This window comes from Oxyura jamaicensis, chromosome 2, assembly GCF_011077185.1.
Source record: "Oxyura jamaicensis isolate SHBP4307 breed ruddy duck chromosome 2, BPBGC_Ojam_1.0, whole genome shotgun sequence".
In the NCBI taxonomy this organism is placed as follows: Eukaryota; Metazoa; Chordata; class Aves; order Anseriformes; family Anatidae; genus Oxyura; species Oxyura jamaicensis.
Window position 1 is genome coordinate 48784239 of NC_048894.1, and position 15411 is coordinate 48799649.

The 15411-nt window shown below is 42.3% G+C and overlaps 1 long non-coding RNA gene across 1 annotated transcript in view; it reads left to right on the forward strand.

Annotated features, from left to right (window-relative positions):
* Positions 1-13216, forward strand: part of LOC118162853 — a 29226-nt gene extending 16010 nt beyond the window's left edge. Inside the window, exon 3 of the long non-coding RNA XR_004748666.1 lies at positions 12721-13216. This is a non-coding gene — a long non-coding RNA (uncharacterized LOC118162853). The remainder of the gene's footprint in view (positions 1-12720) is intronic.
* The last annotated feature ends 2195 nt before the right edge of the window (positions 13217-15411 follow it).

Here is a 15411-nt window from a genome sequence, read left to right on the forward strand (position 1 = left end):
TTCCTTCCTTCCTTCCTTCCTTCCTTTCCTTCCTTCCTTATTTCCTCCTTTCCTTCTTTCTTTGTTTCCTTCTTTCTTTCTTTCAACTTTTTGCATTAAAATCTTCCTTTTCTGATATTCACAACACTCTGCACTAGTTAACATTATATTGGAGGGCCTTTTCAATGGAAGTGGAAAAAATCTAAGTGATGTTTTGTTTTTAAAACATATTTCTTTATTTTTTATTTTAAAATATATTTTGTTTTAAAACATATTTCTATATGCATTTCTATTGTAGTGTTCCTAGAATATTAAGATACCAGATCTATCAGATACTATCAGATACTAACTAGTGTTGAACAGATCACTCGTGAGATATCAAGCACATAGTGCTAAGAGATCATACGATAATAGATTTTTGTCACTGATTTCAGCAGGCATAGGATCAACATGTAGAATCATTTGAAAAAATTCTACTTTTATGTAATTTTTATGGTTGGACTTTTAAGTGATCAGTGACCATGTCTAAAATCTGTTCCTAAACTTGAAAAGCTCTGATTTGGTGCTTTGTGCCTTAGAAATGTTATTGAAATGGAAAGCATGAATTGAACATTAAAAAGTCACTCATATTGCCTACCATTTGTAGCACAAATTAACACCAGATTTGTTGTCATTTGTTTATCTGAACACAGATATATGCTCTGTTATTTGAAGTCTGTACTATGTTTTATTATCCAAAACTCAAGCACTTTGAGAATATTATGCGATATGACAACCATCGCTGCTGGTAATATGCTGTTCGAGTGGATGTAATACAGAACTGAGCATAGTTAATATAAACAGTGCCAAGGATGTTGGGAAGATCCTAGCCTAATTTATTTGACTAGTAACACTATTGAGCAGCTAATAGGGCGATATTAACCAAACCGAAATCTTGAAGTTATACAACTTACCTTAATTATCACCTCTGTCAGATCAGAAATTATCAGATAAGGCTGCTTTGGACTAGTGCCCTTGAAATTCATTCTACACTTTATTACTGCTGTTTCTGCATAATCAAAATGTTTGTCACTGTAAAGGAAAAATATCATCACCAAACTGGAGGCTTGACAGCAGGACTGAAAGGGATGCATATTAAAAAGAAATGACAGTGACAAATACTTCAGCATAACTGTAACCAGTGAGTGATGTTGGACCAAGAGCAATTTGTAAATTTATTCATTTTTATTTCCTCTTATCCATAAAATGCACTTTTATCTTCTTAAAAGATGTTATACTCTGCTTTAGTTTTTTAATCTTTCTTTTTTTCTTCTTCTTCTTCTTTTTTTTGTTTGTTTGTTTGTTTGTTTGTTTGTTTTGAAACAGTACCTCCCTCGTTAAGTTAAAAGACTCCTTATGAAGAGGCTGCTGAGGAAAGGAAAATGGGTGTTGTTACTCTGTGGAGTTGCACAGACCCTTTGTAGCCATCCCTTTAGTGGCTATGTTTGGGTACACAAGCCCAATTCAGTTTTCCCTTGTATCTGCACAGTATGGAGTAAAGCACCTGGAAACATAGGACATAGTTTCAAAACTAAGAAAAACACTTTCCCTAAAAGAAGACATAGGAAGCTTCCAAAAAAAAAGGGAGTATGGGACGACGACGACGACTCTTGTACTGTCGTGACTCAAGTGGAAAAATTAGATATTATACAACCTCCATTCCAGCATGAAAAACTTGTATGTCACTCACTCTCTGAGATTAATCCTCACAGTATATTCACAGTCAGATCCTATGGAACATTTTCAGCAGAAATGTCACTCCTCACTCTCTCTGTGCTTTCTAACAGTCTGTGATCCTCCAGTCTTATTGGCTATCTCACTTTTAGCACTGTGTCATCCTGTTTATGTCAGTAACCACAATATTTGGCGATCTCCTTTCTTTTCAAATTCTGCCATACTGCAACAGTTTCACTTTTTTTTTTTTTTTTTTTTTTTTTTGATATATTTTACAAGCATATCTGAATGATGTACCAGGGAAATGAATTGAGAAGGATGTCAAAGTTACCAAATGACAGAAATTAGGCACTTTCTTTATAGCATATACATATACATACATATAATATAATATATATAATCACTATATTATGGTCTATCACATACAACTAAGATATATATTTTTCTATGACAAATTTAACTGTACTTAACTGTATACTTAAACATTATGGAGGAAATCATCTCAGGTAATGAACCATGCATGCGCTGAAATGTGAAGATTTATACCCCTGGCATTTCTATGTTAGATCTAATGAAACCAAAGAGGTTATTGCACATTCATATAAATGCCTGGACTAATATAAATTTATTTTCATCCATCTTTTAAGATTGACCTATATCATGCAATTTATAGCAACACTTTTATTGCATAAACTTCCAAAAGAGGGAATGAACAGCCAACACTTGTAAACGCTCTGCAGATTAATGATGGAAATCTTTTTTATGGTCTTTGAAAAAGCACAACATTTATATACAGACGGCAATGAAAAACAATTTGTAGGGAAGGAAATGCATATATTTGGTGAGGAAAGGAGGGGAGGAAGCACACCATAGTCTCTCCACAAGCATGAGTTTAGCAGTCAACACATTTTCAATGATCAAATACTAGAATCCTATCTTTCTATCTTTGTATCTACTTTACTTAATGCAATCTTAGCATTAAATAAAATCTCACTTAATATGGTATATGGAAAAAATATCTTTCATTTTGGTTAAATTCAAAACATGGAGGTGACTGGGGAGGGGGAGGAAGAAAGGGAGAGGAGAAACAACATTCCCAAAACTCAAAAGGCTAATATATAAAACACAGTCTAAAGTTAGTTAAGAGGAATGAGAAGAGTAGCAGCAGTGGACAAGCAGAGGGAAGCAGAAAAACAAACAAACAAACAAACAAACAAACAAAAAAAAAACAATAATAATGAATGCAGAACTGGAGAAAATAGAGCTAGACTTGGGAAGAGGAGTGCTAGCAGAGCTTAATCTCAGCACCACAACCTGACATCTGTCTGATTCCTGGTTTTCCTCTTCTTTGTAGAAAAGCAGCACTGCAACAAAACTGATACCTAAAATGTCAATATCTCCAGCTGAAAACAAACAAGCTAACAAACAAACAAATAAATAAAACTGCAATATCTGGCTAAACTCTCAGGCTAAAAGAAAGTAAATCTGTGAAAGCTACAAGTTTACTCACAATGTATGAAGCCCCGATCCTTTCATGATCAGGGCTCTTTTAAGGAAATACTTATTATTTTTTTAAAAAATATCTTAAAGAATACCTGTGAAAAGATGCTTTCAGAATTTAAAAGTACTGCATTTCATTCATTTTTTTTTTTTTTGCTACACATTACCTTGGCATGTGGGTTTGAACTAGATGATCTTTAAGGTCCCTTCCAACACAAACCATAATACGATTCTATGATCTTTCTCATCTCTCCCTCAGAAACACTGACAGAGACACTTTTTTACAACAATTTATCCAGTACTTCTCACAGGTTATAATAAAACAGGTCCCATTACAGGAATAATCCTGATATGGTATGATATGGTGCAACAGTACAATTCAAAGATTCTGAGCAGAATCATAAAACATTTTATAATGATACACAACCAAAGCCTTTTGAAAGTGAAGAGTAACATAATGCCCACATTTTTGTTTAGGCTAGCTATAGATGAGTCATGCTGGCAAGAGGCTTTGTACTTCTATCTAGGGCATCTATGGCACCTCAGCTTTTGAAAGTCCTTAGGGGAGAGTTTCTGGAAGGAAAATCTATGAACAGGCACAAATAATGTTACTGCATTTGAGTTATCAAAATAAATAAAAAATAAAAAATAAAAATACAAGCACCATGAAGAGATGAATTTGGTTAGCAACTGCAGCGTTAAGCCAGTGGCAGTTCAAGAGCTCAGCCTAACTCACATATGGAAAATAGCTTGGAGATGAAAGCAAACCTGTGTGGTCCAAGCTGCCCATAAGCTACTTTATGCAGAAATCTCATAGCTCTCACATATTTAATACAGCTCCACAAGGATTGTATTATAGGCTCCAAGAGATTCAGATAATTAAGAGCTTTTGTTTACAACAGTCATGCGGGGGATTGCATTCCACCAGAATCTACCAAAATACAAGGATTTCTAAACTTGGAAAGAGCCTCAACTCCTTTAATTTAGCCATTGCTTCCTCCAGTTTATGGTAAATGCTTAGATTTACTGCCTTAAAGTATTACAAGCACAAATAAAATTTCCTCATAGCATTTCATGTAATTGTTCTTTATGAAATGCGGATATTTGAACTGAATTAGATAACACATCTTCTAGTCTCTTCCTAGAAGCTAAGTAATAGACCATTTTTATATCACATAGTAAGGAGGACATACTCCTACCACATGTGTATATCACAGCTAACTCTTTCCTTCAGTTTTCATCATGATTTTTTATAATATTTTTCATTTTCAAGTTTGCAAGTGGGACTTGGAACTAGAAATACTTGAAATATCATGAGTCATCTTGCTCACTTGATATTACAACCTCAGTTTCATGATTCCCTTTTTTAAGATAATCTTGAGAAGGCTGAGATAAATATCTTAGCTTTTGAATGTTTATTCAGAGGATCCCAAATAAAAAGCAGTTGGCTATTAATGGGAAGTGGATTATTTCTCAAGAACAGCTCTTGTTGTACCACTCTGGTATGACAAAAGCACCATCTAGGGCAGCAGAAAGAATTACCTGACCCGCTGATTTATAATTCTATGGCTACATTTCTGATATATCTCTCTCAGTGTCATTCCTTATGGAACACAGCCCATAAATAGCATTTGTGTTTATGCTGCCTACTGCCAAAACAGTACAAAATACATGCCTGAAAAACAACAAAATTAGAAAAGGCAAAAAGTTACTCAGAATAAAAGATGCCCTTACTGTTGATCAAAGTTAAATTAAAGTGAAGATCATGCAGTTTAGATCAGAGTGCATCTTTGGTGAAAACCCTGTTGTTTAGAACATGAAGGTGACAGCAGAGCAGTTAAACTTTTAGTTTAGCAGGCTGAATAAACAAAACAGATATCTTTGATTTGTTTCTGCTTTTTGCTTGACTTTTCATCCCCTTGCCCAGCCTTCATATGTTTTATTGGCAATTTATTACAGCCAGCAGAAGACACCAAAGCCTTAGCAACAAGATCTTCTGATGTACAAACAAAATGCATTTAATTTGACTCAGTGTATTACAAGCATTATAATCCCGCTTCTGATTTCAACATGATCGACTAATCTCATCTGCTCAGAGGGATAAGCCTCGTCTCAGCCATGATGACAGGCTTAGAGAATGATAAAAATTAGGGCATTCTCACAGATTATATACTGTAACAACAGATAAGGCTTATGAATAAAGAATTGACTACAGGTGGTTATTTGTAGAAATGTGCTAGATTAAGGGGTTAATGTCAGAGAGGTACAATGTCATTTGTAGTTAAATCATAGATACACACGTGTGGGAAAATCTTTCCTGTCTGTGTAAACATCAAGGGAGATGAAGCAACTGTAATTTCACAAATTCCATAGCTTGTTACACCAGTAGTCAGAATGAACACATAACAATTCACAATAACCCTAACTTGCACTCTAGAAGTTTAGTTTGATAGCTACCTGAATGGGCATTACAGAGAGGCAGAAAAAATGGCCTGGGATGCAAAGGCAAGATAAATATTTCCATGATATTTTCTAACTGCTTAAAGTGCTTCCATCTAGTCTGCCGTTGTTCCCAGGTAATTTTAGTACTTATGATTCTTCTGGTTGGATTGGTAAGGAACATATGGTGCAGCAATGGAGGAAGTGCACAAGGCAAGGGGTAAACTGTCTAACCATTGAGCAAGACCACTATATACACACATCTTACCAACAAATGCTAGGCTTGGATAATTAAATCTCAGTGCATTGCTGTGAAAAAGTAATGAAACCCATATAGTAACAATGCAGGAAATGCAATTACATGCCATCTGCATGCTAGATTCACATTCAATCTTCCTGGGGAAAAACAACAACAACAAAAACAAACATCCAAAAACCAAACTAACAACAACAAAACACCACTCTACACACTCCTTCAATCTGTTAAGATTAAGTAAATGAAAGAAAAAAGTAAGCAACAATTATTTTGTTAATATAATATGAACTTTTTATCCTGGTTTTCAAAAATACTATATGTATCATATTAAAATCATAGAATCATGGAACAGCTTGGGTTGGAAGGTACCTTAAAGATCATCTGTTTCCACCCCCCCACCCCCATTCGCAATAGGCAGGAATGCTACCCACTATATCAGGTTGCCCAGGGCCTCACCCAACTCATCCTTCAACACCTCCAGGGTTGGGGCATCCACAACTTCCCTGGGCAACCTCTTCCAGTGCCTCACCACACTGAGTGAAGAATTTCCTTCTACCCTCTAATCTAAATCTCCCCTCTTCTACTTTAAAACCATTCACCCTTGTCTTATTATTATCTGACTGAGCAAAGTGTTGCTGTCTTATCTATTTTATAAGCCCAGTTTAAGTACTGGAGAGCTGCAATAAGGTCACCCTGGAGCCTTCTCTTTTCAGGTTGAACATCCCCAGCTCTCTCAGCCTTTCTTCACAGGAGAGGTGTTCCAGCCCTCTGATCATCTTTGTTGCCCTCCCTTAGACCTTCTCTAACAGCCCCATATCCTTCTTGTGCTTGGGGCCCCAGACCTGGATGCAGCAATCCAAGTGGGGCCTCATAAAGGTAGAGTAGAGGGGAACAATCACCTCCCATGACCTGCTGGCCATGCCTCTTCTGATGCAGTCCAGGATGCAGTTGGCCTTCTGGGCTGCAGCAACGCACTGCTGGCTCATGTCAACCTTTTCATCAACCAGAACCCCCAAGTCCTTCTCTGCAGGGTTGCTTTCAGTGAGTTCTCCACCCAGTCTCTTCTCCTGCCTGGGATTGCCCCGACCCAGGTGCCACACCTTGCACTTAGACTTGTTGAACCTCATTAGGTTCATATGGGACCACTTTTCTAGCTTGTCCAGGTCCCTCTGAAAGGTATTTCTTCCTTCTGTTCTATCAACTGCACCTCTCAGCTTGGTGTCATCTGCAAACCTGCTGAGGGGGCACACGATCTTATTGTGTATGTTGCTGAAGATACTGAAAAGCACAGGTCCCAAGACAGACCCCTGAGGGACAGTGCTCATCACCTGCCTCCACCTGGACATAGAGCCATTGACCACCAATTTCTGGGTGCAGCCTTCAAGCCAGTTCCTCCCAGTCAGAGGTACATCCCCTTCTCTTGCCACATCTACTTTAAAGGGTTGCTAATTAAGTCCAACCAGCTTGCTGCCCAGAACACTCTTGTCCCACCTGGTCAGGTGAGCTCCATCTGGTGTCAGCATACCCACTTTCTCAAAAGTATGTCCAGGACTGTAGAACCCAAAATCTTGAGCATAGCACCAGCCATGCAACCATGGTCTGTTACTCTCCTTCTTCTTGGGTCCCACTCAGCAACTTGGAGGATAGATGAGAACACTACTTGTGCTTCGCATCCCTTCAACACCTTTCCGAAGAACATAAAGTCCCTTTAGATATTTCAGAGTCTCTTTGTTGCAGCCTCATTTAACCCTACATGAAAAAGTAGGAATGAGTGGTAGTCTTCAGGCCACACCAGGTTTGGTAACCTCATCGTAATATGTGGGCCCTGGGCAGGCAGTAGACCTGTCTGGAGTGATTATCTGGACAGCAAATGGATGCCTCTGCCTCTCAGTGAGGAGTCTCCAATTACTAACAACCTTGGTGCCTTTTTTTGTAGCATTGGTTCTGATGCAGGTGGTTGACTCGGCCAGCTTTGTACAATTGCCCTTTCCAAGCTCTTTACCATTACTCACACAGTCTCTTGCCTCCAGCATCCCTAGAGCATTGTATCTGTTAGGTAGGAGTACTTCAGGGCCAAGAGGGAAACTCATTCTCCAGATCCAAGCAGAGACAAGGGTCCAGCCTCCTTTGTCATGTGAATTGTACGATTTTGTTGGTTCAGGGCTGGAAGCTGGTTTACCTTCCCCTTGTCACAATTTAAGGCAGGGCTGTTGCTTGGCCCATGTCAACACATAGTACTATTTATCAGTCTCTCCTCTGGATTCCTGGATGCTGTGACGCCTGGTGAGCTCCTCTCCTAACAGAGATAACTCTCTGAAAAATTCATCCAGCTGGGCACACTTGCTCCAGATTCTGGAATGCCCTGGAATTGAGGGTCTGGGCAGGTCTTTGGGTTCCCTGGAGGTCTGTTTGTGTGCAGGCATCTGACGGGGGCGGGGGAGAAAGAGGAGGGGGGGGGGGTAGGATTCTGCAGCCCCTCTGAGTTTCAGCCTCAGCCCAGCAGGCATAGCAGGTGGACAACATTTTTGTTTCAGTAGAAGGCTCCTTCCTCTGCTGCTCCCAAAATAGAAATCAACCCACCTTCCACCCTAACTACATGCCCCACCTGTCATGCAAACTACCATGCCATGCAAACTGGCTGATGCACCATGCCCTGTTTGCCCGTCCTGGTTGCTGTGCTCCCTGAGGGCAGATTTTGTACACCAAGGTGGCTGCTATTAGTAGTGCTGGCCCTGCCCAAGCCTTGTCAGCTGGTCTCACTAGGGCTGCCAGGTGCTGGGGTTATTTCAATGCAGGCAGCCCCTGTGTTCCGCTATCCCCTGCTTCACTGCAGAGCACACCTGTCCTGGAGCCACGTACCTTGGCGAGTCATGTATACCATGTCATGTGTGATCTGTGAGCACATAATGGAAATATTCGTGAAGTGAAGGATTATATTACCACAATGTGACAATGATTTATCTCAATTCATTTTATTTCATTAATATTAATAAATTATGTCTCAAAAGTAGCTATAAAATCACATACTGTACATATATGAGAAAGTGCAAATAATTATCATTACTTTTCTTAACTGTTTTAAATTATCATATATTCATTCACAAATGAACAAACAAAAGATCTTGCTTCTAGCTGTCTATAATTAACTATAAAATTGTGTAGACTTTTTTTATTTTTTCTACCAGAACTTTCTGAGTACCTCAAGTTAAGAAAGCAGAGTCCCTTTTAATGCTGTTCTATGTGATGTAGAAAAATGATTGGTAAATAAATAGATTCCTACAATCCTGGATACTTATATTTTTTCTACAAATTTAATGATCATATTTAAAAGTGAAACTAACAAATTTGTCTGAATTAGTTCTCAGAAAAAGAACCACGGAAAGAAGCAGTTGTACACTGCATAATAATAATTTAAAAAATCAATAATATAGGTTCACACAGCATAATCTACTACGAGTAAATTTAGATTGGGACTGACATCATTAAAAGTTTAAATTTAAACCACTTGAAGTTTATGCAAATTGAATGAACAAAGTGGAGAGACTGAATATCCACTTTGTTTCTATAGGAATTTCTCCTACAGAAAGATGACACCAAATACTCATTGGCAATGAAAATGACCATGTAAAGCATGTACACCAGTGTGCACACACACACACAAACTTCCACTGTTGCTACCTGTTTGCTAACATACTCTCTAGGACGATGTCCACGCCACTCTTAAATACTTCCAGGGATAGGGACTCTACCGCTTCCATGGGCAGCCTATTCCAGTGCTTGACCACCAACTCCATGAAGAAATTCTCCCTAATGTCCAATCTAAACCTCTGCTAATGCAACTTGAGACCATTTCCTTGTGTGCTACCACTTGCCACCTGAGAAAATTGAATGTGACTCTCCTCACTACAACCTCCTTTCAGATAGTTGTAGAGAACAATGAGGTCTCCCCTCAGCCACCTCTTCTCCAGATTAAACAACCCCTCAGTTGCTTTTAGCAGCTTTTTTGCTTTTTCCTCTGTGTACTTGAGCAACTCAATGTCCTAGTAGTGAGGGGCTTACAACTAAACACAGTACTGAAATGTGGTCTTACTGGTGCTGAGTACAGACGGACAATCACTTCACTAGTCCTGTTGTCCATAATATTTCTGATGCAGGCCAGAATGCTATTGGCTTTCTTGGCCACCTGGACACACTGCTGACCCACGTTCTTCTTTCTCAAACTGAACTTGGAAGAACATCTTGAAATCTGAAGTTTAACAGACTATAGTTGCAATAAACAAAAAGTGAGTAGTATCAGTAATATGAATTTTGTTAAATTGATTTTTAAAAAATCTTTACACTGAAATATATACCATTCCTAGTATACTGATGTTGTCCGTCCATTGTAACTTTTCTTCTTTTTACTACCAATAAAAATCTGTTTTTTAAAATTAGGTTTTAAGAGCAGTTTTATAACATAGGTGTCTCTCCCAGACATTTGCTGCTTGTAAAAACCTGTCAGATATTTTGCATTAGCACCTGCTTTTTGGCTCATGGATGAGAAATCACACCCATGAAGATTAAATGGTGCAAACATGGGAAAATCTTGGGCCCTTGTCTTTGAATGTAAGAATAGAAAGCATGACAGCTCTACATGCTGCAGAGGTTGATTTAAGTGCATTTGCTTACCCACATTACTGACATCTTTCTTCAGCCATATATATTTGCACTCTGTTTTGGTTGCCCACAGTGCACAACAAGTGGGAGTTGATGGTAAGAGGATGTCTTGGTACCACCACCCCTTCTCTAGCTGTTTCTGCTATATCTGTTTTGAGAAGAAAGGGATCACAGAGAGTCTTGTATGTAACATCTTTAACACAGACATGATCTTTTGTGAAAAATGAGCATATATTCTTCACGCCCACCCTGCCAGCAGTTCAAATCACAGCACCTCACAAAAATAACTTGATCCATTCATGACTGTATATGGAAAATAGACTCAGCAGAAACACAGCATGTTGTACCTTACCTCAAAAATATTCCACAACTCAGTTCATGAGTAAAGGCCTTTTTCCCTTCACCCAATCAGGGAGTTAGAGAGAAGGAAATTCAAAACTAAGATTTTTCTTCCTTCAAGTCACTGCATATTATAAACACAACACAAAGGAACTTAGCTAGCATAACTCTTGATGATGTAGGAGGTAATTCTAGCTATTGCAGTGTTCCATAGCTGCTTTGATTAATTAAACCTCACAAGATGGAGGAAGTGATATAATGATTTGAGAGCAAAATACATAAAGACTCCAGAGTAAGGTGTGAGAAACTTTCATAGTCACACCGCTGTAAATGTCTGTAATTTAAATTCCAAATTAACTGAAAGAAGCTGCATTTGGAGCTGGATATGTTTTTAAGTCCTTGTATTGGGTTTATGTGGCAAGGGTTTGGTAGCAGGGGGCTGCAAGGGTGGCCTCTGTGAGAAGAGCCCAGCAGCTGCCCCATGTTAGATAAGAGACAGCTCCAGTCAGCTCCAAAGTGACCTGCCACTGGCTAGAGCCAAGCCAGTGAGTGATGCTGGTTGTGCCTCTGGGAGAACAGATTTAAGAAGGGGAAAAAAATGATGTGCACCCATTGCTGGGAGAGAAAGTAGTGACAAACAGCCCTGCAGACAGCAAGGTCAGTGAAGAAGGAGGGGGAGGAGGTGCTCCAGTTGCTGGGGTAGAAGTTCCCCTGTGGCCCATGGACAGGCCCATGTTGGTGCATGCTGTCCACCTGCACCCCAGGGGTCCCACATGGAGCAGATCTCCACGCTGCAGCCTGTGGAGGAGCCCCCGGTGGAGCAAGTGGATGTGGCCTGGAGGAGGCTGCAGCCCATGGAGAGCCCCCGCAGGAGCAGGCCCCAGGCTGGAGCTGCAGCCTGTGGAAAGGAGCCCACACAGGAGCAGGGGGCCTGGGGGGAGCTGCCACCCATGGGGGACCCGTGCTGGAGCAGTTTGCTCCTGGGGGATGGACCCCATGGTACAGAGCCGTGTGGGAGCAGTGCTTGAAGAGCTGCTGCCTGTGGGCAGCCCCCACAGGCTCAGTTCGGGAAGGACGGCATCCTGTGGAAGGGACCCCATGGGTAGAGCAGTGGCAGAGAGTGACCGTGAATGAGTGGCAGTGACAATGTGTTATGGACTGATGGCAGCTGCCATTCCCTGTTCCCCTGAGCTGCTTGGAAGAAGGACAAAGGTGTATTGGGGAGGGGGGGGGGAGTGAAGGAGGTGTTTTTAGTTTGCTTTTATTTTCTCACTGTTTTAGTCTGCTAGTGATAGGCAGTAAAGTATATTATTCTCCCTGTACTTATTTTGTTTTGCCTATGACCATAATTGTTGAGTGATCTCCATTTAAATCAGGCGTTGCCATTTTGCAGCCACTTGCCAAGGTGATTGACTCCGGGGCAGACTCATTCTGCAGCAAAGCGGGGGATTGAGGCGGGCTGGGCTTTCCTTCCTTCTGGAGGCCACTCGAGGCAGCCGAGGGATCAGCACCCAGCAGCCCTCGTAAAGGAGGCTGACGAGCATGGGCGGAGCCAGCAACACCCCCTCCCCAGCTGTTCAAAGGCAGCCCTTAGCGAGCACGGTGATCAGGACGTGGCACGGCAGTTTGCATGGCACTTTGTGCAGGCCAGGCACACTCGGAAAGGGCAGAGTATCCCACCCCGCTCAGGAGAACAGCTCATCTACCAGCTGTCTACCTATAGCTAAACTGCCATGGTCTGCACTAGGTACTCTTTCTAGAAAGCCTGTGGCAACCCAGACTGAGTGCCCGCTCAAAAATGTGGCAGTTCAGGTCTCTGGATACACGGAGTGTCTGAGCCTGTTGCTGCCATCTGAGGGTGGCAGAGACACCGTGTGTGAGGTGTGAGTGTGTGGATGACCTGGTCAGCCTGGTGGCAGAGCTCAAGGAGGAGGTGGAGAGGTCAAGGGCTATCAGGGAGTGTGAGAGGGAGATAGACTGGTGGAGCAACTCCCTGCCAGGCCTGAAGGAAAGGCACTGGGGTGAGACACCCCAAACAGTGGTGGACCCTCTGCCCTGTCACTATCGGGCAGAGGGAGGGAACCTAGGAGATGAAGAGGAATGGAAACAGGTCACTGCTCAGCATCACAGGCAACCCCCCTCTCTACCAGCATCGTCTTCCCAGGTGCCCTTACATAACGGGTTTGAGGTGCTGGAGATTGAGAGACTGGTGGGTGAAGATGAAGTGAAAAGTCTACACAGGAGGATGCCTAGGGCGAGGAAGTCAACTCCACGCCTCAAGACTGCCTCCACTAAGAAAGAAAGACGGTTGATTGTTGTAGGCGACTCCCTTCTCAGGGGAACAGAGAGGGGAGCTGCGGATGCATCTCAGAAAGATGCTGAGCATCAGACTTGCCAGGCTGGTCCCTCCAGCCCAGTGGGGGCAGATCTGCATGCAGGGGGCTCACAGACCCCCACGGGTCTATATGCCAGCCTGACCCTATCCACAGGGAAGTCTGCTGCTTCCCTGGGGTCCGGATCAAGGACATTGCCAGAAAGCTTCCTAACCTGGTTCACCCCTCTGATTACTATCCTCTGTTGATAGTCCAGGTTGGCAGTGATGAAATTGCTGAGAGAAGCCTGAAGGCTATCAAACAGGACTATAGCAAACTGGGACAATTAGTAGATGGAGCAGCAGTACATGTGGTGTTTTCCCCCATCCCTACAGTGGCAGGGAGGGGTACAGAGAGGACATGGAAAGACCACCTGATAAATACATGGCTCAGAGGCTGGTACCAACACAGAAATTTTGTTGTTTTCTTTTTCTTTTCTTTTTTTGACCACAGGGCACTTTACTTGGCGCCTGGCTTGATAGCTGCAGACGAGTCCCACCTATCGCTAAGGGGAAAACGGATCCTAGCCCAGGAGCTGGCAGGGCTCATTGAGAGGGCTTTAAACTAGGTAAGATGGGGGACAGGGATGAAATAAAGCTCATTAGAGAAGAGCTGGGGGAAACAATGCCAGGGCCAGGGGAGAAGGCAATGGCAATGGCCCAACTGAAGTGCATCTACACTAATGCATGCAGCATGGGCAATAAACAGGAAGAGCTGGAAGCCATCATGAAGCAGGCAAGCTATGACTTAGTTGCCTTCCCTGAAACGTGGTGGGACCACTCCCATGACTGGAGTGCTGCAATGACTGGCTATAGGCTCTTCAGAAGGGACAGGCAGCACAGAAGGGGTGGTGGTTTGGCTGTTTATATTAAAAAGTGTTTTGATGTTGTGGAACTCGAGTCTGGGAATGGTAAGGTTGAGTCCTAAGGTTGAGTCCTATGGGTTAGGATCAACAGGAAGGCCAACAAGGGTAACATCCTGGTGGGGGTCTGTTATAGACTGCCAAACCAGGATGAGGAGACAGATGAGGCATTCTACAAGCAGCTGGCAGAAGGTGCGCAATCACCAGCACTTGTTCTTGTGAGTGACTTCAACTTTTCAGACATAAGCTGGAAATACAATACAGCTCAGAGGAAGAAGTCTAGGAGGTTTCTGGAGAGCATGGAAGATAGCCTCCGGATACAGCTGGTTAGTGAGCTTACTGGGGAGGTGCCCCACTTGACCTTCTGTTCACAGAGAAGGACTGATGGGAGATGTGGTGGTCAGTACCTCTCTTGGGCAGAGTGACCACAAAATAGTAGAGTTCTCTATTCTTGGCAAAGCCAGGATGGGGATCAGTAAAACTGCTATATTGGACTTCCAGAGGGCAGACTTTGAGCTGTTCAGGACACTGGTTGGCAGAGTCCCTTGGGAGGCAGATCTGAAGGGCAGAGGAGCCCAGGAAGGCTGGGCACTCTTCAAGAAGGAAATCTTAAGGGCTCAGGAGCAGTCTGTCCCCACATGACCAAGACAAGCCAACACGGTAGAAGACTGGTCTGGCTGAACAGAGAGAGCTTAGGAAAAAAAAAAAAAAAAAAAAAAAAAAAAAGGGTTTATGGTTGATGAGTTTATGACCTTTGGAAAAGAGGGCAGACCACTCAGGAGGACTATAAGGATGTTGAGAGGCTGTGCGGGGGCAAAATTAGAAAGGCCAAAGCTCATTTGGAGCTCAATCTGGCTAGTGCCATTAAAGATAACAAAAAATGTTTTTATAAATACATCAGCATGAAAAAGAGGACTAAGGAGAATACCCATCCTTTACTGGATGTGGGGGGAAACTTTGTGACAAGATATGAGGGAAAAGCTGAAGTGCTTAGTGGCAAGACCAGTTGTTCTCTGGATACCCAGTACCCTGAGCTGGTGGAAGGGGATGGTGAGCAGAATGTGGCCCTCATAATCCATGAGGAAATGGTTGGTGACCTGCTTCAGCACTTGGATGTACACAAGGGGCTGGATGGGATCCACCCGAGGGTACTGAGAGAACTGGCAGAAGAGCTGACCAAGCTCTGACCAAGAGCTGACCAAGAGGTCCCAGTTGACTGGCAGCTAGCAAATGTGACGCCCATCTACAAGAAGGGCCAGAAAGTTGACCGGGAAACTATAGGCCTGTTAGTTTGA